This window comes from Elephas maximus, chromosome 5 (genome assembly GCF_024166365.1).
Source record: "Elephas maximus indicus isolate mEleMax1 chromosome 5, mEleMax1 primary haplotype, whole genome shotgun sequence".
NCBI classification, from domain to species: domain Eukaryota; kingdom Metazoa; phylum Chordata; class Mammalia; order Proboscidea; family Elephantidae; genus Elephas; species Elephas maximus.
Genome location: NC_064823.1, coordinates 60,918,085 through 60,945,957, shown reverse-complemented (window position 1 = coordinate 60,945,957; position 27,873 = coordinate 60,918,085). Strand labels below are relative to the sequence as shown.

At 38.1% G+C, this 27,873-nt stretch overlaps 1 protein-coding gene across 1 annotated transcript in view; it reads left to right on the top strand.

The window, feature by feature from the left end:
• GRID2 (glutamate ionotropic receptor delta type subunit 2) overlaps positions 1–27,873 on the top strand; it is a 1,658,713-nt gene that overhangs the window by 1,626,880 nt on the left and 3,960 nt on the right. The gene's annotated exons all lie outside the window — the stretch shown is intronic.

Genomic DNA, 27,873 nt, shown 5'->3' with positions numbered 1-27,873 from the left:
CGCTCCTTGGAAACTCTATGGGGCAGTTCTACTCTGTCCTATAGGGTCACTATGAGTTGGTATTGATTCGACGGCACTGGGCTTGGCTTGGATCCATCCAAAACAGCTATTTCTTTAATCACTTCCATTATCCCAATTGTCCTAATCACTGACTTCTAAGAAAAATATTTCTTGAGGTATTAACCAGGGCCAACCTGGCTGCTGAAGTTGATGTAGTTCCAGACTCAGATCTTTTGGAACGTGAAATGTATAGATATTGTTTTTGTTGCTGTTGTGTGCCATCCAGTCAATTCTGACTCCTAACAACCCTATAGGACAATGTAGAATTTCCCCATTAGTTTTTCTAGGCTGTAATCTTTATGGAAGGAGCCCTGGTAGCACACCAGTTAAGCTCTCAGCTGCTAACCAAAAGGTCAGCAATTCAAATGCTGTATGGGAGGAAGATGTGACAGTCTAGTTCCATAAAGACTTGGAAACTGGAAACCCTGTAGGGCAGTTCTACTCTGTCTTGTAGGGTTACCATGAATTGGTGTAGACTCCCACTGCAGTGGGTTTTGTTTTGGTTTAGAATCTTTACAGGAGCAGATCGCTAGGTCTTTTCTTCCACAGAGAGGCTGGTGGGTTCAAACCAGTGACCTTCCTGGTGGGTTTAAACTAGCAACCTTCTGCTTAGCAGCCAAGCACTTAAACATTGCACCACCAGGGCTCCTTCGAAGTATATAGATACAGATGTTTATCAGTCATGGTTCCATCCACTCATGTCTTCAAAGCCATAAGGCTTAACCTGGACTAATGCTTGTACTTTATTCTTAAATTCTAGAACAATACAGTGATAATTCTACTTGCCTGTATAGTATAATGGAGGGACAATTTAAATTCTAAGGACCTGGATTCCAATCTTTGGCTCTACCATTTTTTATTTGAATGATTTTAAATTTTCTGAGCTCCACTTTGTTTTTTTCCCCCCCATCTGAAGGTATCATTATGAAACTGAAATAAGACAATACATTTGAAAGTAATAAAAATTACTATTCATGTCTAATTGTTCATAATTTAGCTATTATATAGTTTCAGAAAAATACTTCTATGTATTCAGGCTGATTTCAGTTCCCATCTCAAACTCACTTCTGCTCAAAAGGGGGAGAATGATCCAGACCAGTGGTTCCCACACCTGACTCATCGTCAGTGTTATCTGGGACGTTTTCTTAAAACATAGAAAGATTCACAGGCTAAACTTGAAAAGTTTTGATTCATTGGACCTAAATATAGGCTCAGGAATCTGTGTTTCTTGAAAGCTTGTCAAATAAATTGCTACAGCATTTTTGGAAAGAGAAAGTTGGCAATGCATACTAACAACGTGTATGCCTATACTTTCACTTGGTAATTTTACATCTAGGAATTTATCCTACCAATATATTTGAACAGGTGTAGAAGGATGTACATGCAAGGATGTTTACTGACTGTGGCTTTGTTTATAGTATATTAAAAAAAAAAAACCTGTATTTCCATCAATAGAGGACTATTTGAATAAATGATGGCATGTCCATACAGTGGAACCTCAGGCAATTGTGAAAGAATGAATTTCTACATCAACGAATTATCCACTGTATACATAAATAAAATAAATTGTGCAACGATTTTGTGATATAACCTTCTTAGTGAAATATAAATGTGTTCGTGGTATATATGTTTATGTTTAGGTGTGCAAAAGAGACACATAAATCTGTTAAGAGTGGCCAAACAGGGACATAGATTTCGGAAAGAGGGAGAACAAGAGAGAGGTACTTTTGCTTTTTAATTTATATTTCTTTACAATTTTTATTTCTATACAGCATTCATGTATTATAACTTTAAAAAAATGATTCCCAAGTGATTTTAATGAGCTGTCATATCCAAACACTATTGATTAAGTAGCATACTAACCTCATCTATGTAGCCTTCTTTATTGTTACTCTTGCAATGATTTTAGAGCTATTATTCATGATCCTCTTCTTTTTATCATTGTCAGTTTCATCATTTAATACCTTGTAAGCCTCCCCATATACATTCCAAGCATTCATTCATTCATTCATCCAGTCCATGAATACATACTGAGTGCGTATGCTCATTAAACGCCAAGCACTATTCCAGTCACAGGCAGCAAACCAGACTAAGCCCTCCTGCCCTCATGGCACAAGCATCCTAACTTCTCTGAACCTCAGCCCCTTCATCTGTAAAATAAGGATATTCTTAGTAACTTTCTTATAGACTATTATGAGATGAACTTATGTATATAAAGTACTTAGCATAGAAACGCTCAATAATGGTGAGCTGCACTAATTGTTATTGCTACCATCATCATCCTCATCATATTTTCATTGATCCAGTGTGAATTTTCTGAAAAAAGAAAACTTCAAAAACCAAACTTCATCTTGAGAATGTTATCATCGACCTTGTAAACAATTTGAAATGCACCTTTGCTGAATCATAGCAGATTTTAGAAGGTTTAGAGAAAAAGAGTACAAGTCAATTCAATAAGAGGAAAAATGTTGCTTCCTAGTAATTTAATACACCCCTCAGCCAGAATTCTAATTTCCCAGGTTTAACAAAGTTCATTACACAGCAGAGTCTGATGCACATTTTTGAAAGTACATAATATTTTGTTCATGTCCATGAGAATGAGAAATTGATTTTGGACAGAAGATTCCCAAAAGGCAGAGGTGGTCCCTTAAGCCTCATAGCAGATACTCCTGTGAGCGGAAGCCACGATTTATGAAGCTTTGGAAACGGATTTCTTTTTACATTTGCATTTGATTTAAAAAAGTGGAAAACATGGACTAAGCCAGTCTGTGCTTCTCTTTTGCAATGACTTGGCAGCTAAATATGGAACCAAGTTTAACTATCCAATTAAATGTATTGTTGGAAAACAAAGACAATTACATTTTCAATTATAATAAATACGAAAATTGCAATTGCTTTAGTTATGCTACGTTACGAGATGTTTTCTTTTTGCTGTGGTGTGGTAATGGTGGTGGTGGCTGCAGACAGAGTTAACTCCTCTTTCATCAAAGAAAAAAATTAAACGATGATTGGCAGTGGACTTCCTTCAGTGGTCCCAGTTAGTTCCTGTTAGCCTACCTCCTGTTTGTGGCAGGGGCTTGATTATCTGATTCCGTTAACTCTAAAAGAAACCCCAGGGTAGCTAGAACTACTACAGCTGTTATATCACTAGGCACCAGCATATTTTGTGTCAAAATTTTCCATGTATAGTTTCCTGTTGCATTTTAAAAGCTTTTTTCTTTTTTAATTTCATTTTGGAGGAAGTATACAAAGCCAATAAAACATTTCAACAATTTCTAAATGTAAAATTGAGTCACATTGACTACATTCTTAAGTTGCGCTACCATTCTCTCTGTCCTTTTCTGAATTATTCCCCCACCGTTGTCTTAAATTCACTACACCTTAAGGTTCCCATCTTTTACAGTTGCTTTTGTCAATTTGATCTCATGCATATAATTCTTTAAAAGAGCACAATGCTAAAAGCATGCATACATAAAATAGCTTTAAGATAAGCTATTTAAAGGTCCAAAGAAGATTTCAGAAGACAGTTTTTTTTTTTTTTTTCAACTTCTTAATGGAATCCAGATTTTCTGGACCCATTCAGGCTGGATGAACCCCTGAAACTATTGCACTGAAATAAAAGCTAATTTTTAAGTTGAGAAAGAATAAAGGGCATGCAGTATCTTGAAGTTTATGTATCATAAAAATTATTTTGTAGTGAAAAGGGAGAAATTATTAAGTATTCATTTGCCAAATATGTATTGTGTATCAATATACCCAGTCACTACACTAGAAGATAGCTACAAAAAAGAATTCGATGCAACAGCTGCTGTAAAAGAGTAATACTATTATAGTCACAGTCACATAAAGCTATGGCATCAGAATGCTCTACTTCATGCCTTTTCATGGTAGCCCAGCTGGGTTATTCTGGTGGCTTGGTTAAATATTAGTCATAAGGCAGGGTAGTTAACTCTCTCAAAGTGTGCAGACCAATATTGATTTTTGTCTACAAATTCTTGAAAGTTTTACATTTGAGTTGCAATCATTCTCAGCCACAGTTGTTTAAGGAATGTTTTGACTCCTGAATTTCATCTCAGCAGGACTACCAAAATGGGAGAAAGCATAAACGATTGAATAAAGAAGACTCAATGCATTTTCATAGTTGTGATAATTTTGTTTTATGTTTAGTTTCAAAGTTATTTAAACCAATACATTATTTTAACCTAGTATATTTTCAGGTCTTTTCTGTTACATAGTGGGACATTTCATTTGCTTAGTTTAGTGATTAAAACAAACTTCTAGATCCAGTGATTGTGTCTACTGTAATTCTTCTAATTGGTCCAGTCTGTTTCTTGCTTGAAAGAAACCTAAGAAATTGATTCTCTTTAATAGATGTGCTTGCAAGTACTGGCAAAAAAAAAAAAAAAAAAAGGTTTTTATACAGGCAGATGAGAGAGAATACTGTTTTTTATCCTTGCCTTTTTGTGTGTGTACATATGCGTATTACAAAAGGCAATAGTGTATTCTTCTCAAACTATACCTTGTAAAGGTATGTAATACCTTTTTAAAAATCTGTGACATGACATTTATTAAATCTGACCATAACACTTTTTGAAATATTTATCCAAAATTCTATTACTCCACTGAAGCAAAGTTGGAAGCAATTGTTTAAAAGCACATGCAATTTAATTGGAAGCCAAAAAAAAAAGTTTCTGTGTATAAAGAACTTTCCTCTTCTCTATTGCTCCCTTTAATTTAACTGTGAAAGCAAATAATTTCTTAAAGAGTCAGAAGTCTGTTTCAAAATTTATCTATCTCCATCTAACTCCTGGAATTTTCTGAATGAGTCAAATACCTTTATTATAGACCCCACAGATAAATCCCAGGTATAGCACCATCTAAGCTGTGGTCTTACATTTGATTAATCTCTATGTCCCCCATTGGGCTGTATGCTGGGTGAGGGCAAGGACTATATCCTGTTGTTTGGAATTGTTCTACAGCACAAGCTTAGTGCCTGGTATGTTGTAGGTGTCCAAAAATTATTTGTTAAATGACCTTTATGCCATATTGGGCACTTTGGAAAAAAGTGGTTAATCACCTTTTGGTTTAGTTTTGCTTTTTATAAAGACTAATCACCTTATGGTCACTATGAGTTGGAATCGACTCAATGACAACAAGTTTGGTTTTTTTTAAATCACCTTATACACAAAAATCACTATATATATGTAATATATATATACATATACACACACATATATATGTAGCTATTGTTCAAGTAGAGTATTGTTCAAGTAGAGTGTTATATGTAAAATGAATTAAGCGATTCAGATAAGTAGCATATTAAAACCCTTTAATTTGTTATATAATCAAGTACAGATTCATTAAATACTACCTAATATTTAATATCATTGACCAAAGACATTCAAAAGAAAAGACTATCTGGTTACTTCATTTTCCGGATTAGTAAGCATCCTTGAATATACAATATCTAACAACTTAAGGAAATTTGATGTCTAGAAAAATTAATAAGTATAAAAATTGCTATGACCAAAAGCATCATTTACTATCAAGAAAAGATGAAAAATAAAATTAATCATAATTTCCACCAAAAAAAGATGATACAAGCTTATTATGAGGTCTGAGTTGAGACATTATACAGACACGCTGTGTGGGTCAATCTCTGCAGTAAGCCGTCCATCTAAGAATTTTCCAGATGATATATGTGTAGAGTAGCATGGCCATCCATCCTGAAAACATCAAAAATTGTAAGTGTGGTCAACAGTTAATTTGTTTGCTTGTGTGGTTTTTGTTTTTAGTGTAAATTATCCTTCTGGACACTAACATCAACAGAATATTTTTCACCCAGAACGATTCTGCAGACTCCACAGTCTGAGAGGCAGAATAGAGTTGTGGAGCAGCAACCTCTTTGCATCATGCAGAAGATTCCTAGGGGAGCTTTAGGGAGGCCAGTGGTAATTAGTTGGAACTTGTCTTAGAACTAGAGTCGAGAGTCACTTCTGCCAGTGGGGAAATGCCTGAAGGCACTAAATGATTATAGGAATCTAAACCAAGATTTTGTTTAAAGCCATGTGCATAAAATAGCAAATATACTTACCTAAAAATGTCCCATGGTTTTTCGTTTCTATTTTTTATCCATAAAAATAACTGCAGTGTGACCCAAATGATCAGTTCTACTTCTTGCAAGGTCTGGCATGATGTGGAGTCTGAGAGAGATGGTAAGGAATCAAGGCAAGAAGGAGCACTGAATAACTTTCCTTGTGTGTGTGTGTTCTTGTTGTTTCATGTTAACAAAAAGGCCTAAAGGAAAACATAGATCACTATGATAAATGTGCTGTATCTTCATATTTCACTGTAGTTGTCAAGAGTTCTTGCCAAGTAATAAATGTTGAGTAAACCAGAACAACTGTTGAATAGGTAGAGATGCATCTGCTTTCATACAGATAAAAGCTTAAGAAACCCTAGGCAGTTTTAGTCTGTCGTATTGGGTCTCTATGAGTCAGAATTGACTCGCCGGCACCCAACAACAGCAATACGTAAGCTGTAGTCACATTTGGCCTCAATTCAAAGTAATACCTTTGTCCTGATGCCTTTCTTCATTCTATTGAGGGGGAGGGGAGCAGGAATGCCTACCTTTTATTTCTTCCTTATTGTGTGTGTGCATGTGTGTGTATGTGTATGTATGTGCGTGAGTGTGTGTGCTAGTTTGCTGTTACTCAAAATGTATTTGTTTCCTGGATGATACAAGGACTTTTAGAGGGATATATAAATTAGAAGACAGTTTATAAATATTGCAAGATGTGATGGAAATTATTGTAAACAAGATAAGGTATTAATTAGGAAAGAACAAGGGGAGTTGGGATAACTTTTCAAGAGGAAATGGAAGCTTAGTGACTGATGGGAGAAACAGTCACGGTTGGCTTCTGTGTCTCATAGAGCTGGTCATCAGTCACCCTGCTTTTTCTACTCTTGGAATGGAATATACAGGGGAGGGACAGGGAGGGGCATTGAGCTTCCTCCAGCTGATGAAGGGACCAGAGAGGAAAACCAAGACCACTAATCTACCAACATTCAGTTCATCTCTTCCCCTCCTGAAATGTTCATCCACCCTTTTTCTCAAAATTTCAAGGCTCTATTCAAATAGCCAAGTCCTCTATAACACCAAAGTGACCTCGTCCTCCTTCTACAGAACTAAGTAATGATTTTTAATTACCTTAGCTTTTTAACATAATGCTTTCTTTGTGTGAGGTTTTTTTCCCTTCTCCCTGCCAAAAAACAACAGTCTCTAGCTATATGACTTTAAACAAATTACTTTGCTTTCCCCTGCCTCAGTTTCTTAATATGCAAAAATGGAGATAGAATCAGTACTACCTCACAGGGTAATCCTGAGACTTACACATGTGAATAGCTTAGAACAGTCCAGGTGAAGAAGTGTAAAAGAAGAGGTGAGTGCCCAATAAATGTGAGAAACTATTAACTGTTGTGACGACCTACTGCCACCTGGTGAGTGCATGTTGTACAGCTTCCCTTCTCAAACTTTGCCTTCCATTCAGCGTATTGATGGAATGCATCCTACGTGCAACATCCCATGCCAAGTATGCAGAGCATCCAAGATCCATAAGATGCCATTACCTGACCTAAGGAGCTTATACGCCTTTGAAAGAGGTGAATCAAATCACTTCAGAACAGGAACAAAACTGTTATTAGAGGGCTATAAACAAACTTTGGGGGAGAGTTCAAAGAATGGGTAAATCAATGGTTTCCCCAAGTCTACTTGATTATCAGAGTCCCCTGGGGAGAGAGCTATTTAAAAATATAGATTCCATGATGCCAACCCAGAACTTGTGAACCAGAATCTCTGGTTTGTAGCAAAGGAAATACAAGTGATTCTGCTGAAGATTGAAAGGAAGAATCCCTGGAATAGTCACATGCATTTGGGGACTTTTGTTAAAAGTTAGCTTTGCAGTTATGTTAATGAGGCAGGACTCAATCTACAAGATCAGATTGTGTCTTAAATCAATCTCTTTTGAGACATAAAAAAGACAAGCAAGCAGAGAGACTGGAAGACCTCATACCACCAAGAAAGCAGTGCCAGGAGCAGAGTGCGTCCTTTGTACCCACGGTCCCTGCACTGAGACACTCCTAGACCAGGAGAAGATCGATGACAAGGGTCTTCCTCCAGAGTTGATTACAGACAGACAAAGTCTTCCCCTAGAGCTGGCACCTGAATTAGAATGTCTAGCTTCCTAGACTGTAAAAGAATACATTTCTCTTTGGTAAAGCAAAAAAAAAAAAAAATAGCTTTGACCAGTAGTAGGAACATTTTTTTTAAGTTAGGATAGAAGGAAAAGAGAGTAATGTCACTTAAACGACATGAGGATGTTTTTAGCCAGTGGCTTAATCTTTTCAATAAAACAGGAAATAAGACCCTCTACTAAGAACGAGACAGATAAAAGTGCAGTTCAAAGTTTGGGACTTGTGGAGAAGGTTGGAAGCATCGCTGTGGGGATGTGTTAAAGGAATGACTAGAGGTGAATTGAACTGAGAGCCCATTATGACACAATATCTCTAGCTGGAATTCCCAAGTCCAGTTTATACCTGGGATGGGCTACCATCACTCCTCTCAAATTCCCAAAAGCCCATATGAGTGAAAATGTATTGACTTTGTCAATAAAGGTACATTTTTAACCTCACTGACAACAGGATCAAGTGTTGTGAATTCTGAGTATCAACTGAAAAAACTTGTTTTTTGTGCCCAGGATGAAATTTGAAATTTGATCTCATGAAAAGCCAAGGAGTTAGATTCCTATAAATAATCCACCTACCAAATCTACCCATTGTGCTCTCTGTTGATCTTTGGCTGGCCTCTGAATATATGAATTCCCTAGGGTGAGAATAGGATTTTATAATTAAACTTAGGTTGCTGTTGCTTTTAGTGTATTTTTCTTTTTGGTGACTGAACTGTTTTATGCCTCTCATTTTTCCACATCAAATTCTCAGTGTTATAACGGGTCTCCCACAGTTCCAGGCAGTTATTGGTTCTTGGGGGAAATGCTCCTGTGGCATTATTGATTGCTGCCTTCCTGGGAAGGACAATGATTTACTGTGTTGCTTCCTGTGCAGCTGTAAATTTGCTGTACGGTGACAGGGCCTTCAGTGCCATCCTTGGTCTCAATTTGACAAGAGATCTAGAGAGTGAGCTAGTTGTATTGAAATGAAAGTGTTCTCACCCCAAATCACCTTCTGTCCCTCAAACTAAACCCAGGTCAGTGAGAGGTTGGTGAAAACATGGTTAAGAACATATTAAGTGGTGACACTGAAGTTGAGGCTGTCCCCGCTGTCTCTGCAAGGCCTCTGACCCCTGGCTTAGCCTCCTAAAAGCTTCATGTGTCACCCTGACTACCTCTTTTCATAGGCTTCTCGCAGCTGCCTGCTTCCTTACCCACACTCTCAATATTTCACCCTCTCACATTCTATTTGTTTCTTGTTTAGGATAACAGACTAGGCATTTGAGCTTAGGCAGCACAGTGGGTTTGGGCTATTATCTGTCCCTGGGTGGCACAAATGGTTAAGCTTGACTACTAACCAAAAGGCTGGCAGTTCAAACCCACCCCTAAGTGCCTCAGAAGAAAAACCTGACCATTTGCTTCCGAAAGGTCACAGCGTCAAAAACCCTATGGAGCATAGTTCTTCTCTGCAACATGTGGGATCGCCATGAGCTGGAATCGACTTGCTGGCAACTGTTTTTTGTTCTTGTTTTTGTTTTCCTTTTCTTTTTTTGGTTGATTGTCTGTATCAGTGTTCAGTTCTGAAGAGACAAATTGGAAACTTATTGCAAATGAACTCCACTATGTCTGTGGATGGGCTGCGTTAGTCTTTATAATGATGACAATAATAGCTACCTGTTATTGAACACTTAAGATATGTCAAATATCATGCTGAGCACTTTATATAAAAGATACAGTTTAAAGTCAATACTACCATTCTAGCTGTCAGTTTGTCAGACTGTGGTGACTTGTGAGTTGCTATGATACTGGCAGTTCTAGTCTGTCCTATAGGGTCGCTATGAGTCGGAATCAACTCAACAGCAGTGGGTGGGTTTTTGATGATGCTGGAAGCTATGCTGCTGGTATGTCGACTACCAACAGTGTCATCCATGATGAACAGGTTTCAGCAGAGCTTCCAGACTAGGACAGACTAGGAAGAAAGGCCTGGTGATCTCCTTCCAAAAATGAGACAATGAAACCCTATGGATCACAACAAAGTATTGTTCAATGTAGTGCTGGGAGATAAGCCTCTCAGCTTGGAAGATACTCAAAATACACAGTGACCACAACAATGGACTGGAGCATACCAATAATGGTGAAGATGGCTCAGGACTAGGCAATGTTTTGTTCTGTTGTACATGGGGTTTCCATAAGTCAAACCCAACTAGACAACAACTTATAACAGCAACATTATCGTTCTATTCCATGGATGAGAAACACTGAAGCTCAAAGGGATCAAGTCCTAGTGTTGAAAAGGTTAAGTGCTCAGCTGCTAACTAAATTACCCCTGTTGCTATGGTAGTGTGCCCATTTATTGTATATAGAGTGCCATTACTTGCAGCAATTCGCATAGTTTGACTTCTACCTCAACGATCCTTTTATGAGAGGGTATTATCTTTTTATTCTCTTCTAGATACAAATAAACATAGAGTAGTATCTAGTATTGCTTACTACCGTATAATACACAAGGTAAATATTCCTACAATTTTCAATCTTCTGAGCAACTTTGTAGCCAATAAATAAAACTGGCTACTCAACCGTGGATAGCAGAGCATTCCCACAATTACTCATCAAATCTCTTTAAATATATCAGTTCCCCACTTAGCTGCATTGCTTTCATTTGTAATTCACTGAGATTTGGGATAGATTTGAGAGACTTATTATGTCAGGTTTAAGGTAAAGTAAAGAAATAACAGGCTTTGCAAATGCCTACATCTCATGTACACAGGATTGCCAGACCTACTTCCAAATAAAGAGACCAGCCACTCAGTCCCTCTGACAATTGTTATCAGAACTGAATGGTACTCAATTTTTATCAAGCCTCTTCTCTGAGTTACTAAAGCCTCCCATAGTATCATCAAGTGAGTAAACATTGCTGTGCATATAGCTCTTGCTATTATGATAGAAAATAGCAAGTAGCTCTCGTGAGCTTGCACAGGAACTGTGGGAGTCAACATCCCTTTGGTAACAGCAGCATATCCACGACAGTTCATTTTACCTGGCCACATAGATTCGTGGGAAGACAGACTATTCCCTTTATATCTATTGGTAAATTTTCTTTCTAATAACTGCTGAAAACTTCACTCCAGTAAGCAGTTAGTCCTGCGGGTTGAAGAAAATAGATACATTATCTGAGGTAATAGATAAGTCTCATTAAGAAGATGGAATAGACTAATTCCCAGCATATCTCCCAAGCGTGGGAAAACTAAATTGTGGAGGATAGCAGTAACACATCAATTATCGTTTCTGCGTGGAATTAGATGTCTCACTGTTACTTTATACCACATTATGTAATTTTTTGTAAATAACCATTTATATCAGAGTTCCTCAGTGTGATGCCTTGTTAAAAAAAAAAAAAAAAGACCGCAACACTTTTGACTTTGTAATTAGACTTATTCCTGAAAGGACCTAAGGAATTCAGGTATTCTATTTAAAATTGATGTCCCTGTCTTTTAGCATATGTCCAAAGACTATGTGTTAATGTTAGCCTAAAAACAAATGCTACAGATCTGATAGTATTACTCTTTTAATAGAGCTTGGCTCCTACTCACTAAAATAACCTAGATATTAAAAAAAAAAAAAAAAAGAGCTATTAGCATTCAAAATAAAGCCTTTGGAAACTTGTTGTTAAATAATGATTTGTAATCAGTTTAAGTATTTATAATGCCAATAAATCCGAGTAGTTTATCAGGTTTTTGGAATAGAAGTGGTCGTATGTGAAGTACTTGAAAACATTTGTTTTCTTACGTAATTTAAATATCTTTCCCATATTTCCCATACTCCTGTTTAGACAATAAATTTTGAGTAGCAAATGCTTTTTATCTAAGACAATATTATCCCAAATTCAGAAACTGCACATCACAGAGGTTGATGAAAAGAAATTACAAAGTAGAATTCATGCTTAAAATGTCTAAGTAAAGAGAAACTAATTGTTTTCTTATGGTTCTAATCATCTTGAGAAAAGTTTCTGTTACATTACTGTCTTAACAGTCTTTACTAGAGAGCTCGAAACGCTTTTCCAATAGGGGTGCAATAATGACAAATAGGATACAATGCACTTAAAAAGTTGAAATAAAGCTCTTTAAAATTCTTTAGATTTTTTATCTATGAAAATGTGGGCAAATCATACTAAAATTATTTTCCTAAAGTTGTACTATTACTGACTCTTGACTAAGAGTTTTAATTAAGTGCACTGAATCTATCCACCAACTTTAATACAAACATGACCTAAGTTTTTTTTAATTATATATCATTATACAACCTCTTACTTAAGAGATGTCATTTGCATCATAAAAGAATTCTCCAGTTATTAAAGTACCTACTATAAAAAAAAAAAAGTACCTACTATAGCATCTCTTAAAATAATGAATTCCTTCCTTATGTTTAAATTGTGATTCAACTTATAGAAAGTTCAGGGTTTATTTAAATGCTCAGAAGAATGTTTTTGCCTTCAAAAAGCATCCTTTTCCATAATCTTTCCCTTAACTCTGTGCCATTCAAGAACACATATCACAAACTTTATCCCATTTTACACACACACACTCCAAAATTCTCTTATTTTATGGTTTAGTTGTCATACTCCAAGATATAAAAACCTTCATAAAATATATACAACACACTAAGCAAAATAAGTTTGACTTTATGACAATTTTTCAAACATGCATTTGAAAGGGCTGCATAAGAAGATAGTGTGTTGCTGGCAGAGTGACTCTAAGCCGGGATGATCACTGCCAGCTTCTCACTGTGGAATGAAAGAATTTTTCCCCTTTACCCTATAACCCAAATATCACACTGAGCTTAAGGATGAAGCTGACATTTTAAAAGATCACCAAAAGTGTTCTCTTTCCAATTGCAATTATGCCCTCTATCTCAGTGGGAGCCATTGTCTGGGCCTTTTCAGCTCTTCAGCATCTTTCTGGCTTGCTTTCATTATCCTGATTATCTATTCATTTGCCGCCCAGCACTCATTTTATGAAAGATCATGTCTGCCATTTCTATAATGAGCGCTTGACTTTTACTGCCAGCATAAACACATAAAATATATAATAATTAAAGTTCACTAGTCACCAAAATCTTGAGATTTGTCATGTTACTAATTTGATTTTTCAAGCAATTGCTTCCCTGTGAACAAGGCTAATTTTGCCCCATTAGACAGTGGAAGACTTGTGGTGGAAGGGGATGACTCTAACCTAGAGAGATCAGTTTGAACGGGTACCCTGTATTTCAACTCAAGGTTCATCTTCAACCAAATAACATATCCGTACAATATGATGATTCGTAAGGACAACAAGCATCTCATCAAAGATTAAGGCAAAAAAAATTGTTTTAAGCATTAAAGATTAAATAATGCACAGTTTTCAAAATAGTTACCAAAAAAAAAAAACCCAAACGCATTGCTGACAAGTCAATTCTGACTCATAGCAAACCTACAGGACAGAGTAGAACTGCCCCATAGGGTTTCCAGTGAGCAGCTGGTGGATTCAAAACTGCCCACCTTTTGGTTAGCAGCCAAATGATTAACCACTGTGGCACCAGGGCTTCTCAAAATAGTTATTTAATACATATCATACCTTTTGAAGGTGTTGTTTAAGCTCTAAGGAACAGGTTCATGGGGTAGCTATGGAAGCCTACATAATACAGATTGGAAACTTCACAATATTTTTACTTACACTAGTAAAGACATGGTATTGAGCACTGATTCCTCATTTTGAGCACCCTTCCTTGTTTTGATAACATTGTTGAAGTCCCCTAAGTGCCTCCTGATAATGAATTCATCTGACGTTTACTCTAATCACAGAGAGATTAATGAACTCATGCAATATTCATATGGTTCTCTGGGGACATCTGGACATGTTAGTTGGAGTGTAATGTTTGCAAGTGGATAAAATGGAATATGCGTTTTCCAAGGGGCTTGAGTAGTCAAACCCTCAGTTAATAAAGAAGCAGGAAATAAAGAGGCAGCTTCCACTTATAGAGGTGTTCCTTAGGGATAAAAAGATCTTGATCGGCTATTGGAAAAAGCACAGAAATCAGAAGCCCTGGGATTCAGAGCTGTCTGCACCACTACCAGCTGTTGGCCTTCGGAAATTTTCGTCTCCTCTGAGCCTCAATTTCCTCAGCTGTAAAATGAGAACCTAAAAAAGCCAGCCTCTTTAAAACCTTCTACAAGAATAAGGGGGTGAGCAATAAATATAAATAAATGTAACTGTCCCCTCACAGGATTATTTTAAGCAGTAAATCAAATAATGTGAAACATTTTTGATGAGTGCTTTACAGGCTTTGCAGCATTGGGTGTGCATTTATTACTGTTGTTATTGTTTTAGAAAACAGGTACTCTGGATAAAGTTTACAGTTTATTTCCCATAAGCAGAAAAATGACTGCCTTAGGAAGGAAGACATTAGTTATTACGTTCTTAATAAGTAAGTTCAGAACTGACCAGTGAAAGATTTTATCAAATTATCTTATTTAAATTTGAAAGTGAGGCATCAGATTTGAAGCAACACAGGAAACCTCTTTTTATGCAGGTCTCTGATATGAGGCAGCCCGCAACAATAACTGAGAGTATAATTAAATCCAGCCCCGTTGATTGGGTCCTGCATAAGGGAGCTGAGCAAGTCTCTTCACCTCAGTGGGCAGTAGTTAAATATGATCTCATCTCCAGACCTCTTCCAGTGCTAACACACCATCATTCTCCTTAATTGTACATAGTAATGTCTTCACCAACTCTGAAAAATGCCTTGTTAATTTACAGTACTTCTAGTCAGATTTAATTAAAAAACATTTCTACATCTTTTGATTAAAAGGCGTACCACCTTTTCTGCCTCAGTCAATTGTCTTATTCATTCTTATTAAACCAGTCACTTCCTTGAAAATTCTTATTAGCAGTGTAGCATCTTCTCATATCTCCTTGCTTTACAGCTAAAGCTACCATTACCCAGAAGATGATCCCGCAAATGTAGGCCTCAGACAACTAGTATGATCTGATCTTGAGTAATTAAGGCACTCTTTTGGTACATAAAAAAGAGTACATAAGACAGCCCTAATCTGAGGATAAATGGCCAGATGGATAGTCCAAGACAAACCAAGGAAATGCAAAATTCACTTGAAGGATTATGCTGTCATTATCAATATATGGTGTATACATGAAATTCTTTCTCAATGTAGCCTCAAATACAAATTCAAAACATGGTATCTCTGTACTCATTTAAAGACACACACATATTAATAACATAGACTGTCATGGATTGAATTGTGTCCCCCAAAAATGTGTGTCAACTTGGGCAGACCTTGACTCCCAGGATTGTGTGATTGTCCACCATTTCGTCATCTGATGTGATTTTCCTATGTGTTGTAAATCTTACCTCTGTGATGGTAGAGGGTCAGCAAAAAAAGGAAGACCCTTAACGAGATGGATTTACACAGAGGCTGCAACAATGGGTTCAAGCATAGCAACAATTGTGAGGATGGTGCAGGACTGGGTGGTGTTTCATTCTGGACCACTTGACAGCACCTAACAACAACATGCAGTTAATGAGGCAGGATTAGAGACAGTTATGTTAATGAGGCAGGACTCAATCTATAAGATTATGTTGTATCTTGAGGCAATCTCTTTTGAGATATAAAAGAGAGAAGCAAGCGGAAATACAGAGTGACCTCCTAACACCAAGAAATAAGAGCAGGGAGCAGAACGCATCCTTTGGACCTGGGGTTCCTGAGCTGAGAAGCTTGTAGACCAGGGGAGGATTGATGACAAGGACCAGAACCAAGAGAGAAAGAAAGCCTTTCCCTAGAGCTGGCACCCTGAATTTGAACTTCTAGCCTCCTAAACTGTGAGAGAGTAAACTTCTGTTTGTTAAAGCCATCCCTTTGTGGTATTTCTGTCATGGCAGCACTAGATAACTAAGACATGCACTATTATCGTTGTTGTTGTTGGGTGCCATCCATTCAGTTCTGACTGATAGCTAGCAACCATATGCACAACACTGCCTAGTTCATCCTCACAATCATTGATATGTTTGAGCTCATTGTTGCAGCCACTGTGTCATTCCATCTCCTTGAGGGTCTTCCTCTTTTTCACTGACCTTCTGCTTTGCCAAGCATGATATCCTTCTCCATAGATTAGTCCCTCCTGATAATATGTCCAAAATATGTGACACGAAGTCTTGCGATCCTTGCTTTTAAGCAGCATTGTAGCTGTACTTCTTCTAAGATAGATTTGTTCATTCTTCTAGCAATCCATGCTATATCCAATATTCTTTGCCAACACCATTATTCAAAAGTGTCAAATTTTCTTTGGTTTTCCTTATTCACTGTCAAGCTTTTGTATGCATATGAAGCAATTGAAAATACCATGGCTTGGGTTAGGTGCACCTTAGTCCGCAAGGTGACATCTTTACTTTTTAACACTTTAAAGTGGTCTTTTACAGTATATTTGACCAATGCAATATGTCTTTTGATTTCTTGACTGCTGCCTCCATGGTCATTGATTGTGGATCCAAGTAACATGAATCCAGTATTTTCTCCAGTCATCATGATGTTGCTAATTGGTCCAGTTGTAAGGAATTTGTTTGCTTTATGTTAAGGTGTAATCCATACTGAAGGCGTAGTCTTTGATTTTTATTAGGAAGTGCTTTAAGTCCTTTTCACTTTCAGCAAGCAAGGCTGTGTCGTCTGCATATCAAAGGTTGTTAGTGAGTCTTCCTCCAATACTGATGCCTCATTCTTCTGCATATAGTTCAACTTCTTGGATTATTTACTCAGCATAGCGATTGAATAAGTACAATGAAAGGATAAAACCCTGACACCTTTCCTGATACTAAACCACACAGTACCCTCTTGTTCTGTTCAAATGGCTGCCTCTTGGTCTGTGTACAGATTCCACATGAGCACAATTAACTGTCCTGGAATTCCCATTCTTTGCAATGTTATCCATAATTTTTTATAATTTACACACAATCGAATGTCTTTGCATAGTCAATAAAACACAGGTAAATCTCTTTGTGATATTCTCTGCTTTCATCTGACATCAGCAATTACATCCAACATTCCACATCCTCTTCTGAATCCTCTTTAAATTTCTGGCTTAAATTCCCTCAATATAGTTCTGGAAACATTTTCGAGTTATCTTCAGCAAAATTTTATTTGGATACGATAATAATGATGTTGTTAGATAATTTCGGCATTCTGGTGGATCGCCTTTCTTTGAATAGGCACATATATGGATCTCATCCAGTCAGTTGGCCAGGAAACTGTCTTCCATATTTCTTGGAACAGATGAGTGAGCACCTCCAGCGCTGCATCCGTTTGTTGAAACATCTCAATTGATATTCCATCAATTACAGAAGCTTTGTTTTTGCCAATGCCTTCAGTGCAGCTTGGACTTCTTCCTTCAGTATCATCAGTTCTTGATCATATATTGCTTCCTGAAATGTTTGAATGTCGACCAGTTCTTTTTGGTACAGTGACTGTGTATTCCTTCCATCTTCTTTTGATGCTTCCTGCATTGTTCAATTTTTGCCCATAGAATCCTTCAATATTGCAACTTGAGGCTTGAATTTTTTCATCAGTTCTTTCAGCTTGAGAAATGCTGAGTGTGTTCTTCCCTTTTCATTTCCTAGCTCCAAGTCTTTGCACATTTCATTACACTTTACTTTGTCTTCTCAAGCTGCCCTTCAAAGTCTTCTCTTCAGCTCTTTTACTTCATCATTTCTTTCGTTCGCTTTAACTACTTTAAATTTAAGAGCAAGTTTCATTTTGGTCTTTCCTTTCTTTTCTGTCTTTTTAATGACCTTTTGCTTTCTTCATGTATTATGTCCTTGATGGCATCACACAACTCATTTGGCCTTCGGTCATTGGTGTTCAATGTGTCAAATCCATTCTTAAGATGATGTGCAAATTCAGGTGGGATATATACTCAAGGTCATGCTTTGGCTCTTGTGGACTTGTTTCAATTTTCTTCAGCTCAATTTGACCTTGCATGTGGACAGTTGATGGTCTGTTCCACAGTCGGCCCTGGCCTTGTTCTGACTGATGTTATCAAGCTTCTTCATTGGCTCTTTCCAAAGATGTAGTCAATTTGATTCCTGTGTCTTCCATCCAGGGAGGTCCACAGATGTAGTTACCATTCATGTTGTTGAAAACGGGTATTTGCAATGAATAAGTAGTTGGTCTTGCAAAATTCTATCATGCGATCCCTATCTTCTGTCACCAAGACCAAATTTTCCAACTACTGATCCTTCTTCTTTGTTTTCAACTTTCTCATTCCAATCACCAGTAATTATCAATGCATCTTGATTGCATGTTTGATTAATGCCAGGCTACAGAAGTTGGTAAGAATATTCAATTTCTTCTTCTTTGGCATTAGTAGTTAGTGCATAAATTTGAATAATAGTCATATTAGCTGGTCTTCCTTATAGGCTTAAGGATATTATCCTATCAGTGACAACGTATTTCAGCATAGATCTTGAAATGTTCTTTTTGACACCATTCCTCTTCAATTTGTCACTCCCAGCCTAGTAGACCATATGATCGTCTAAATCAAAATGGCCAATACCAGTCCATTAAGCTCACTAATGCCTAGGATATTGATCTCTATGTGTTCCATTTCACTTTTGACAACTTCCAGTTTTCCTTGATTCATACTTTGTACATTTCATTTCGAATATTAGTGGATGTTTGTAGCTGTTTCTTCTCATTTTGAGTCATGCCACATCAGCAAATGAAGGTCCTGAAAGCTTGACACCGTACAAGTCATTAAGGTCAACTCTACTTTGAGTAAGCAACTCTTTCCTAGTCTCCTTTTGAGTGCCTTCCAACCTGAGGGCCTCAACTTCTGGCACTATACCAGACAGTGTTCCACTGCTATCCATAAAGTTTTCGCTGGCCAATTTTTTCAGAAGTAGATCACCAGGTCCTTCTTCCCAGTCTGTCTTAGTCTGGAAGCTGTGCTGAAACCTGTCCACTATGAGTGACCCTGCTAGCATTTGAAATACTGGTGGCTTTGCTTCCAGTGTCACGGCAATACACAAACCACCACAGTACGACAAACTGAAAGATGAGGGGTTGAGCACTCGTATACTTAATTGAAAGGGCACTGGAATTAGAGTCATAACCTCTGGTTCTAAAACAGACTCTGATACTTTCTAATGATAGGATTTTGACCAAGTCCTTTAGCCTTCTGAACTTCATAGAGTTATTTATTGTGAGGATCTAAAACATGTCTGCAAACTACAACCAACAGGCCAAATCTTGCTCATAGTCTGTTTTTGTAAATAAAGTTTTATTAGGACACAGCCATGCCCATTTGTTTACATATTGTCTATGGCTGCGTTTGCACTACAAAGGTAAAGTTAAGAAGTTGTAACAGATACCACATGGCCCTTAAAGTGTAAAATATTTACTGTCTGGCCTTTTAAAAACCATATTAGCTTATGGAATGTAAGATAATATTCATGAACTTATTAAGAATGTCATGAAGTACTATTCACCTACATGATCTCAGGCAATCTTATCAGATTGTACTTAAAGCAACTGGCTTTTGGTTCAACCAGCTGTAAGAACTAGTTAAAAGTTCAATTTAAACAAAGGAAATAGCTTCCGTGTCTCCCTCAGGCTGTATGGTATTAGCAAGGTATTAGATGTTATCAATAAATATTTGTTGCTTCTAATGCTGATGACTAAGAGATCTTCCTGACTAAGAGATCTTCCTTAAGAAAAAAAATTGACTAACACCCAATTAATAAGAAGCTGATAGAATTTGTTTTTACAGCTCAGATGTTCAAATTGAGATATCAGTTATGCCAATCAGAACACCACTACACTTAATTGAACCCTTAAATCCAATCTTTGAAAAGTGCTTTTGCTTTAATCAGAGTTTACCTACATTTTCCAAGGCCAGAATGAAAGAAATAATGAATGAATGAAAAACCTATTGTGCTGACTTTTTCCTGAAAACAGTCTGCATAGTATTATTAATTCTTTCTGAGTAACCATGGAGAGGAAAATTTTGTGAGAACCCAGTAAACAAATTTAATAATGTGGCTGTTCTGGGCCAAAATAGATAAACTCACTGTGTTCAAACATAATTTTTTTTCAGATATTCCCAAATTCCTTTCTCAATGACAAGTGACATTAAACATTAATAAGTAGTGGTACTCTATCCTAAATATCTTTCTAATTTTGGTTACATAAGGTTCATAAGTATGTAACAAATAAAAATATGTTTGAGATATTAAAAGAGTATACGTCCATCCTCACCAATCCCTACCTCCAGTTTGCCTCAGTACTTCCAAATCAAAGAGATACTTGAAGGTCTCAGATCATAAAGTTTCAATCATTAGGTAACAAGAATTCCCTTTCATTATTACGGTTCAAAAAGCCTGAAGACCTATGATTTAAGAAGAAGTAGAAAGGAAAGTCAGTCTTTTCTAGCCAGTTTGTAGCAGAGGGCAGGGGATGTGACAAGGGCAAGTGGAGGGGCATTTGATAGATTGCAAGATACACCAGAGGTAGAGGGTCTGATTCTTCCCTTCCCATGAGGGCCTCAGAGGGCAGCTCACTGAGCACACCAGCCTCTGTATCAACAGGGAAGGCCTCAGATGGCTGAGAAGCCAGAGCAGCGTGGTCATCAAAAGGCAAAGGTTCAATCTTCATTCCCAGGCCTCCTTTACTCCCATGTGGTGAATGGACCTGACTCGGAACCCTCTGCAGTGAGTGATAAGGTGACACCATAGTAGTGTCCGGAGGGCTACAAAATAGTCATGGGCTGAATGAAGAAAATGGAAAAAAGTCTACAGCAGCTCAGAGAGCCAAAGGAGGTCAAGTCAGCAGAGTGGAGCCCACAAACCCTGAAGTAGTTGAGAAAGACATTAGCCAACTTAGCAAACTTAAAGCCTCCACAAATGTTAGCACCGGTCACCAATTAATGTTTAAGGACTGGACCCAGCCACATCACACCTCAAAGGAAAGTTGCAAAAGCAAATCCAAGGACCAGCAAGAGGCCAGCAACTCCCTTTCCTCCAGACCTCAACATGGAGGACATAATGTTGTCCTCCATAAATGCAAATATCACCTTGGAGAAGAACAAGGGAAAAGGGGAGGAATAGGAAGGATTGAGTAACTCTCTAAAGTACATTAAGCTAAAGCTAAAGAGACATTTTAAATTATTATATCAGATTAAATTTTAAATCACATGGCGCTAAATTTAGTTTTCGTTCCCACTGCTCAGCAGGAACAGTCCTCCTGAAGAAGATCAATTAAGTTATAGGGGAAAGCAACATTTTCTTTGCATACCCAAATTGTAATATGAATAAATTCACATTCATGCTACAATCGTATTGTTAGATCTAGAAGAAACATAGATGATAGTTTTACTTGGGTTCTAACAAATCTCTAAAACTAAGAGTCAGCTCTTCTCTAAAACTAAAAGAGTCAGCTCTTCTCTAAATAGTTACATATTAGAGGCAGTATGGGGTAACTGCGGAAAATGTGCTAGAAGACAGATCTGAGTTCTGGCCCAATTGACTACTTAGTATCTGTGCGAATCACTAAAAAAGTCACTTAATCTCTAATCACAGCTTCCCAACAGATGTGTCTTGGCTGATATACTAGGATATTGCTAAAATATTGATCCCTTCCATCCACAGGACAGCCAAGGCAAGGCCTGAGGCAGCTGGAGCCCCAGTCCTGACATCTCTGGCTGCAAACAGCCTCTGATCACCCCAGTGTGCTTTGCTGTACAGATTATTTTTGAGTGTGTTGTAATGTGAAAATTTTGGAGACTAACTGCCTCATATAAAGAATGGGGGAGGGAAAGGTGAACGGAATAAATGATGTCTGTGGTCCTTTTCATCATAATTGTTCATGTTCCTATGAATGTAAGGGCAGCTGGTACTGGCACTGGTAAGAAGTATGTACCAGAATAGGTTCAAAGAAAGAATGGCAGTCACATGATGCTGACAGTAAGAATTCTGGGTTTCGTGTTTTGGTAGCCTACTAAATGCTGAGATGCTTTTATATATGGCCTCATTAATTCTCACCACAATAACCCTCAAAAGTAAATATAATTATCTCTCTGGGGTAATAAACATGACTCCCAATCACAAGAGGGTCACAGGAGTTTGCACAGAACTAGTCCAAGAAAAAAATTCCTGCACTTTTAAAAAAAAAATCTCTGATTGCCCCAAGCTCTTTCTTTGAAGAAATGAATGAGAAGACAGGTGTCCTTCTTCTTAACCAGTATTTTTTTACAGTTGGTTCACCAAGGATTTACCCAAGGCCATGACTGCAGGAAAATTAGGAAGGAGTCTCTAGACTGCTGTAGTATTCAAAGGCAGAATCAAAGTTACCTAGGTGGTAACTTTGCCTCCATCTTTCAGCAACCTGTTTTGTTATAAATAAATTAATTTAAAAATCGATTCCTACAGTAATGATTAAAGAAAGATGGCAAGTGGTCAATAACTACTGCAATTCCCACACACAAACGAGCCTATTATTTTCAAAGTAAGCAAAAAGATTTTCAAGACGAATGCCTCAAACCTGTTGAGCATTTTTATTTGAATACGAAACCTCCTGCTTTTGCTTCCGTACCTCCTTCCCCTGAAATTTGCTCATTTATAGCAATAAAGGATTTAATGCATGCAGAATTGATCTATTAACCATTTTGAAACTGAAGCTAGCTTTTATGGACTTCCAAGATTTTTCTGCTCAATGAGATTGCAGATGTTTTAACTCTTCTGGACAAAAGAAGGAAATGCATTGTTCTTGTCAGTGACTCAGTCATTCACTGATTTGTATGGGAGTATAACTCGACAAATGGTTAACATGCTTGTCTGCTAACCAAAAGGTTGAAGGTTCGAGTCCACCCAGAGGCACCTCGGAAGAAAGGGCTGGCAATCTACTTCTGAAAAATCAACCATAGAACATTTTATGGAACGTGGTTCTACTCTGACACACCTGGGGTGGCCATGAGTCAGAATCAACTCAAGGGCAGCTTTTACTGGTACCAGAACACTTCCAAAGAAAGAATGATAGTCACACATGTTGACAATAATAATTTTGGCTTTTGAGTATTGGTAGTCTACCAAGCACCAAACAATGGTAGAGATGATTTTATATATGGCCTCATTTATTCTCACCACAATAACCCTCAAAAGTTAGTATTATTATTATCATTTAGGGTAAAATGGCAGGAATTTCTCTGGCTACACTCCAAGAAGAGGTTTTCAGCCGTCATACTCTAATACCTAGCTACATTCCTAATAGTTTTAAACCTTCACAGCACCAAGAAATCTACATGCATTTCAAATTCTCAGGAGGGTAACTATAACGGCAGTAACATTTTGCTTTCTGTGAGCAAAGACTGCCATCTTGTGGATATTGTACATACAACACTATTCAATCATTCCATGGAGGCAAAAGTTATTGTTTTCTTTTGCTCGTTAGAATTTTGCAACTACATTCTTGCATTTGGTAAGCACACACACACACACACACACACAACAATATTGCTTATAATAAAAAGGCTAAACTTTCCTTTAGGTCTGTTTTTAAGTCACACTTACAAGTGCTAGTTGTGTTTTTAACATCTGAAAAGAGAAAATATCTCTTCACTTATGTAAGTATCCATTCCCTCAGTCTAAGTCAGTGCATTGTATTTTGGTAAACCTTCTTTACCTAAGCCTTAAAGTAGAGGTACCTCTTAATAATAAAAAGGAGGTGTGGGGAGACCTTTCTGATGTAATTTCCAGGTGCATTAGCTTTTGTAGCAATATTTTATGAATTCTAGGCTTAGAGAACACTTCCATTCCTTTCCAGCACTCCCATCCCATGCTGGCCTTTATTCCTAGAATCCGTTGTAGGCTATGCTTCAGCTGCTCTGTGTACCCCAAGGTGGGGCCCTGTTGCAATTTTTTAGCCACCTGTGCTCCAGGGGGAGCCCTGGAGGCACAGCGGCCAAGAGCTCAGGCTGCTAACCAAAAGGTCAGCAGTTCGAATCCACCAGCCGCTCATTGGAAACCCTTTGAGGCAGTTTTACTCTGGCCTGTAGGATTGCTATGAGTCAGAATCGACTCAACAGCAGCGGGTTTGGTTTGGTTGGTGCGCCAGTGACCATGAGATCAACTTTATAAAGAGGTTTATGTGCTGCGATGATCCCTGAAGGCACCAGAGAAGTCCTTTGACTCCGTCCCCATAGTGAACACCCATCACCTAGTTTGCTGAACTTAAAATTCTGCAATAAAACAAATTCTTTTGACTTAAGGCCCCTAATTCCTATTAAAATTGAAAGAGATGAAGTATAGTGTACATACTTCAATAATTACTTTTTAAGCTAAAATATTTGCCGGATCTAGGAAAAAACACTGCACTGGGGAAAATGGGAGGAAAAAACAAAAAGACAGAGTAATTGAATGGAACATAAGGATCTCAAAACTACTGAGGAGGAGGCATTCAGGAGTAGACAACAGGTAGTCTTGAAAGAATATGTAAATTAATGAATGAGTGAGTGAGTGAATATGAATGGAGGATGTTAAAAAAAAAAGTTTCACAGCGTTGCCCAGGTCAACCTGGCTGAATGTGAGGTCCTAGTGAAACCTAAACTTTGTATCCAAGGAAATGCCTGGCACAAAGTCACTCTTCAAATATTTATTGAATGGATAGATGAACACGGAAGCAATGGAATAAATTGGAAAATTGCATCAATGATCAGAAGTAAGAGTAGGGCCCAAGGGGAGCGTCCATTTACCAAAAACTATTGAGCACATTGAATCAATAAATATGTGTCTGCTCTGTGTTAGGCAATATGGAGGATGCTATGCGTTTGTTCCAGAAAGGGGGACAGACATTAATCAAGTAACCACAAATAAATAAGTGCTATGAAGGAAAAATCTTACACTTCCACAGATACTGACCAATAAGATGTGGTGGCAGTAGGAGGGTAGGGAAACTCAGGACCTCATTTTGTGCCCACATTTTTTTTTTTTCTAGTGCCATCGACGACGTGCCCACATATATTCTCATAAATAAATGCTGCTGTGGTTTCCTTTTATTTCTACATATGCCTATAGTTTCAAATTTAAGAAAAATTAATCTTTCAGAGATGACTAACTTTTTCCTTCAAGGTGTCCAATGGTGCCCTGAATAAGCACCAAACTGAAGATTCTAGCACACATAAAGGATTTTACAACCTCTGTTGAATGGGGCATTCATGGGTAGGCCAGCAAGCAACTTTGATGTTATGATTACATATGTTTAAGATCCCTAACACAGTGCCAGAAATCCCCATAAGTAGTTGTTTCTTTGAATTAAGACATTATTTCTCAAGTGTGTTCCTCAAAGTCCTAGCTCCAGGTTATTAATGTACGTTATGCAAAAAGTAAGGAAAGGAGGAAAGAAGGTCAGATAAGTTTGGAAAATGCTGAATTAAAGAAAACTATGCAGGTTGTCTTTCTGTTGGACTTCTAAGAACCTTTAACAGGCTAACATATTTGTAAATCTCCAAGATAATGTTCTCAAAGTTAATGACCACGGTACCCTTTCCTCGAAGAGTCCCTCTAGGGACCTTTGGAATTCTGAAAATACAAAAGTTTTTGTCTGAATAGAGGCTGGAGTAAGGGTAAAATGTAATCCGTTAGTATTCATAATCGTCTTAGTAAATTCAATTAATCAAATGCTCTGCCTTTTCTGTGAAACACTCTGAGGAAACGTAACACTAGACAAATCAATTTCATTAGAAGAAAGGAGGAAAGGCACAGGTGTGGGGAAGGCTCCAGCACAGTGCTGATCCCGGAAGGCCTGGATATAGTCTGCATGGAGCACTAAGGGTGAACGGTGGGAATAGCCAAACACCACAGACCAGGTCTCCTCAGGCTGGTCTTACTCTTGTTATCGCAGGCTGAGTATTGACCGCATCACCAACACAAAATCTCCTTCCCTTTTTCATTTTGCTCGTTGTCATGGATTGAATTGTGTCCCCCAAAAAACATGTGTATCAATTGGCCTGGGCCATGATTCCTGGTATTGTGTGATTTTCCTATATGTTATAAATACTGCCTCTACGGTGTTAATAAGGAAGGATGGGTGGCAGTTGTGTTAGTGAGGCAGGACTCAACCTATAAGATTGGATTGTGTCTTGAGGCAATCTCTTGAGATACAAAAGAAAGAAGCAAGCAGAGAGACAGGGGGACCTCATACCACCAAGAAAGCAGTGCCGAGAGCAGAGCGCGTCCTGTGGACCCGGGGTCCCTGCACAGAGAAGCTACTACTAGTCTGGGGGAAGATTGATGAGGGAAGATTGATGAGAAGAAGGCAGACAGAGAGAGAAAGTCTTCTGCTAGAGCTGACACCCTGAATTTGGACTTTTAGCCTACTTTATTGTGAGAAAATAAACTTCTCTTTGTTAAAGCCATCAACTTGTGGTATTTCTGTTATAGCAGCTCTAGATAACTAAGACAGTCATTTAGAGATGTAGATAGGATAAAACAGTTGAAAAGGTTATCACCTACAGTGAATAATTTACCCCCCTTGGAGCCCGGGTGGCCTAGTGGTTAAGAGCTCCTTGGAAACTCTATGAGGCAGTTCTACTCTGTCCTTTCGGGTCACTCTGAGTCTGAATTGACTCGGTGGCAATGGGTTTTTTAGATACTTTAGTTCTTCTCTCTAAAGTTCTAAGCAGTCTCACCGCTAATAATCAAAGATCTGGAGCAAGAGTACGAAGACAGGTACACGAATCCTAACTATGTAAAAACGATTAATCAAGCTAAGAAAACGCTAGATAAAATATATTCTGTTCCCTTATCTTGATAGATATACCTGCACAATCACTAGAAGGCCAGGTTTGAATTTTGAATTTGCACAGCTTGGAGTTCTGCACCGACCCATGCATTGGGAGTCAGCCTCTGGCCCTGCTTCTTCCCACCTCAGCTCTTGTCATGCACAATGAAGGGTCTCCCACACTGAGTTTGCACAGCTGACCTCTGTCCATGCTTTCTGCAAACTCCACCCCTTAGACTCATGGTGCACCCACCCTTAGCTGAGGGGCCTGCTCTCAGGAGGAAGTATCTGAGGAACAGGCCTGGGAAGCACACTCTGAGCTCTTTCGGCAGGAAATTCCAGGGTATCCTGAGGGTGGTGCAGACTGTGAGCAAGCACATGGCCTGACCCTCCTTGTCCTGTGAAAAGGGTGCACCTGGGAGGAGGGCCAAAGCTAGGCAGGTCTCAGGTGGGTCTGAGGAGTATTTGGAATTGAAAATAAAACTTCTGTGGAAATGACACTTAAAAAGCTGCAGTCTTTGCAGCTGGGGGCTGAGGAAATTTCTTATTTGCAGTTAACCACTTTTGAAAGCCTCTAGTCAACTTTTCTCCTTGCTCTCCAAGGTAAGATTATTTTCCCCTTGGCATTAAAAGGGAAATTAGATCAGCTGTGTGGAAAACCAAAAACGATATATTTTATCAACTTCAAACTTGTCCCAAGGCTTTCTCCCACACTGTGTTAAATAATAGAAGTCTTTTTAACTGAATTTCTTTGTGTGTAGCATATGCTGGGTGACATTA